The following is a 4,443-nucleotide window of genomic DNA, read 5'->3' as shown; positions in this document are numbered from 1 at the left end:
CGTTCAAATGGGGTGGTCGCAAAAACATTTCAACTTTGACCATATATATTTTTTGGTTCAGTAGCATAGCAAACAGCCATCGGCCACGTACTATATAACAGTTGTGGCAAAGAAAGCTGCCAACGGCCACGTTCAAGATAGGTGGTGGCAAAAACATTTCAAATTTGACCATAATTTTTTTGGTTCAGTAGCAATGTGAACTGCCTTCGACCATCTAATATTCAATAGTAGTGGCAAAGCAAGCTGACATCGGCCACGTTCAAAAGGGGTGGTGGCAAAAACATTTCAAATTTGACCATAATTTTTTTTTGGTTCAGTAGCAATGCGAAATGCCATCGCCTATCCACTATTCAATAGTAGTGGCAAAGCAAGCTGACATCGACCAAGTTCAAGAGGTGTGGTTGCAAAAACATTTCAACTTTGACCATAATTATTGTTTGATTCAGTAGCAATGCAAACTGCCGTCGTCCATCTACTATTCAATAGTAGCGGCAAAGCAAGCCGCCATCGGCCACGTTCAAAGCGAGTGGTGGCAAAAACATTTCAAATTTGACCATATATTTTTTTTTGGTTCAGTAGCATAGCAAACTGCCATCGGCCACGTACTATATAACAGCAGTGGCAAAGAAAGCTGCCATTGGCCATGTTCATGAGGGATGGTGGCAAAAACATTCCAACTTTGACCATATATATTTTTTGGTTCAATAGCAAAGCAAACTGCCGTCGCCCACGTACTTTCAATAGTAGTGGTAGAGCAAGCTGACATCGGCCACGTTCAAGAGGTGTGGTGGCAAGAACCATTCAATTTTGACCATAATTTTTGTGTGGTTCAGCAGCAAAGCAAACAGCCATCGGCCACGTACTATATAACAGTTGTGGCAAAGAAAGCTGCCAACGGCCACGTTCAAGAGGGGTGGTGGCAAAAACATTTCAAATTTGATCATAATTTTTTTGGTTCAGTAGCAATGTGAACTGCCTTCGACCATTTAATATTCAATAGTAGTGGCAAAGCAAGCTGACATCGGCCACGTTCAAAAGGCGTGGTGGCAAAAACATTTCAACTTTGACCATATATATTTTTTTGGTTCAGTAGCATAGCAAACAGCCATCGGCCACGTACTATATAACAGTTGTGGCAAAGAAAGCTGCCAACGGCCATGTTCAAGAGGGGTGGTGGCAAAAACATTTCAAATTTGACCATAATTTTTTTGGTTCAGTAGCAATGTGAACTGCCTTCGACCATCTAATATTCAATAGTAGTGACAAAGCAAGCCGCCATCGGCCACGTTCAAAGCGAGTGGTGGCAAAAACATTTCAAATTTGACCGTATATTTTTTTTTGGTTCAGTAGCATAGCAAACAGCCATCGGCCACGTACTATATAACAGTTGTGGCAAAGAAAGCTGCCAACGGCCACGTTCAAGAGGGGTGGTGGCAAAAACATTTCAAATTTGACCATAATTTTTTTGGTTCAGTAGCAATGTGAACTGCCTTCGACCATCTAATATTCAATAGTAGTGGCAAAGCAAGCTGACATCGGCCACGTTCAAAAGGGGTGGTGGCAAAAACATTTCAAATTTGACCATAATTTTTTTTTGGTTCAGTAGCAATGCGAAATGCCATCGCCTATCTACTATTCAATAGTAGTGGCAAAGCAAGCTGACATCGACCAAGTTCAAGAGGTGTGGTTGCAAAAACATTTCAACTTTGACCATAATTATTGTTTGATTCAGTAGCAATGCAAACTGCCGTCGTCCATCTACTATTCAATAGTAGTGGCAAAGCAAGCCGCCATCGGCCACGTTCAAAGCGAGTGGTGGAAAAAATATTTAAAATTTGACCATATATTTTTTTTTGGTTCAGTAGCATAGCAAACTGCCATCGGCCACGTACTATATAACAGTAGTGGCAAAGAAAGCTGCCATTGGCCATGTTCATGAGGGATGGTGGCAAAAACATTCCAACTTTGACCATATATATTTTTTGGTTCAATAGCAAAGCAAACTGCCGTCGCCCACATACTTTCAATAGTAGTGGTAGAGCAAGCTGACATCGGCCACGTTCAAAAGTGTTGGTGGCAAAATCATTTCAAATTTGACCATAATTTTTTTTGGTTCAGCAGCAAAACAAGCTGCCATCGGCCACCTTGAAGAGGGGTGGTGTCAAAACATTTCAAATTTGACTATATTTTCTTTCGTTCGGTAGCAAAGCAAGCTGCCGTCACCCACGTACTATACAAAATTAGTGGCATAGCAAGCTGATATACCCCACGTTCAAGAGGGGAGGTGGCAAAAACCTTTCAACTTTGACCATAATTAATGTTTGGTTCAGCAGCAAAGCAAGCTCCCATCGACCACGTACTATACAACAGTGGTGGCAAAGCAAGCTGTCAGCGGTCACGTTCAAGAGGCGCGGTGGCAAAATCATTTCAAATTTGACCATATTTTGTTTGGTTCGGTAGCAAAGCAAACTGGCGTCACAGACGTATTATTCAATATTAGTGGCATAGCAAGCTGATATATCCCACGTTCAAGAGGACTTGTGGAAAAAACATTTCAACTTTGACCATATATATATTTTCGGTTCAGTAGCAAAGCAAACTGCCATCGGCCACGTACTATTCAACTGTAGTGGCAAAGCAAGCTGAGATCGGTCACGTTCAAGAGGTGTGGTGGCAAAAATATCTCAACTTTGACTATTTTTTTTTGGTTGAATAGCAAAGTAAACTGCCATCGGCCACGTACAATACAATAGTAGTGGCAAAGCAAGCTGACATCCGCCACGTTCAAAGCGAGTGGTGGCAAAAATATTTAAAATTTGACCATATATTTTTTTTTGGTTCAGTAGCATAGCAAACTGCCATCGGCCACGTACTATATAACAGCAGTGGCAAAGAAAGCTGCCATTGGCCATGTTCATGAGGGATGGTGGCAAAAACATTCCAACTTTGACCATATATATTTTTTGGTTCAATAGCAAAGCAAACTGCCGTCGCCCACGTACTTTCAATAGTAGTGGTAGAGCAAGCTGACATCGGCCACGTTCAAGAGGTGTGGTGGCAAGAACCATTCAATTTTGACCATAATTTTTGTGTGGTTCAGCAGCAAAGCAAACAGCCATCGGCCACGTACTATATAACAGTTGTGGCAAAGAAAGCTGCCAACGGCCACGTTCAAGAGGGGTGGTGGCAAAAACATTTCAAATTTGATCATAATTTTTTTGGTTCAGTAGCAATGTGAACTGCCTTCGACCATTTAATATTCAATAGTAGTGGCAAAGCAAGCTGACATCGGCCACGTTCAAAAGGCGTGGTGGCAAAAACATTTCAACTTTGACCATATATATTTTTTTGGTTCAGTAGCATAGCAAACAGCCATCGGCCACGTACTATATAACAGTTGTGGCAAAGAAAGCTGCCAACGGCCACGTTCAAGAGGGGTGGTGGCAAAAACATATCAAATTTGACCATAATTTTTTTGGTTCAGTAGCAATGTGAACTGCCTTCGACCATCTAATATTCAATAGTAGTGGCAAAGCAAGCCGCCATCGGCCACGTTCAAAGCGAGTGGTGGCAAAAACATTTCAAATTTGACCATATATTTTTTTTTGGTTCAGTAGCATAGCAAACTGCCATCGGCCACGTACTATATAACAGTAGTGGCAAAGAAAGCTGCCATTGGCCATGTTCATGAGGGATGGTGGCAAAAACATTCCAACTTTGACCATATATATTTTTTGGTTCAATAGCAAAGCAAACTGCCGTCGCCCACATACTTTCAATAGTAGTGGTAGAGCAAGCTGACATCGGCCACGTTCAAAAGTGTTGGTGGCAAAATCATTTCAAATTTGACCATAATTTTTTTTGGTTCAGCAGCAAAACAAGCTGCCATCGGCCACCTTGAAGAGGGGTGGTGTCAAAACATTTCAAATTTGACTATATTTTCTTTCGTTCGGTAGCAAAGCAAGCTGCCGTCACCCACGTACTATACAAAATTAGTGGCATAGCAAGCTGATATACCCCACGTTCAAGAGGGGAGGTGGCAAAAACCTTTCAACTTTGACCATAATTAATGTTTGGTTCAGCAGCAAAGCAAGCTCCCATCGACCACGTACTATACAACAGTGGTGGCAAAGCAAGCTGTCAGCGGTCACGTTCAAGAGGCGCGGTGGCAAAATCATTTCAAATTTGACCATATTTTGTTTGGTTCGGTAGCAAAGCAAACTGGCGTCACAGACGTACTATTCAATATTAGTGGCATAGCAAGCTGATATATCCCACGTTCAAGAGGACTTGTGGAAAAAACATTTCAACTTTGACCATATATATATTTTCGGTTCAGTAGCAAAGCAAACTGCCATCGGCCACGTACTATTCAACTGTAGTGGCAAAGCAAGCTGAGATCGGTCACGTTCAAGAGGTGTGGTGGCAAAAATATCTCAACTT

Source organism: Rhynchophorus ferrugineus, unplaced genomic scaffold, assembly GCF_030347505.1.
Source record: "Rhynchophorus ferrugineus isolate W39M unplaced genomic scaffold, kcgeb_rfMv2 rfM12, whole genome shotgun sequence".
Lineage (NCBI taxonomy): Eukaryota > Metazoa > Arthropoda > Insecta > Coleoptera > Curculionidae > Rhynchophorus > Rhynchophorus ferrugineus.
This window is presented reverse-complemented; position numbering follows the sequence as displayed.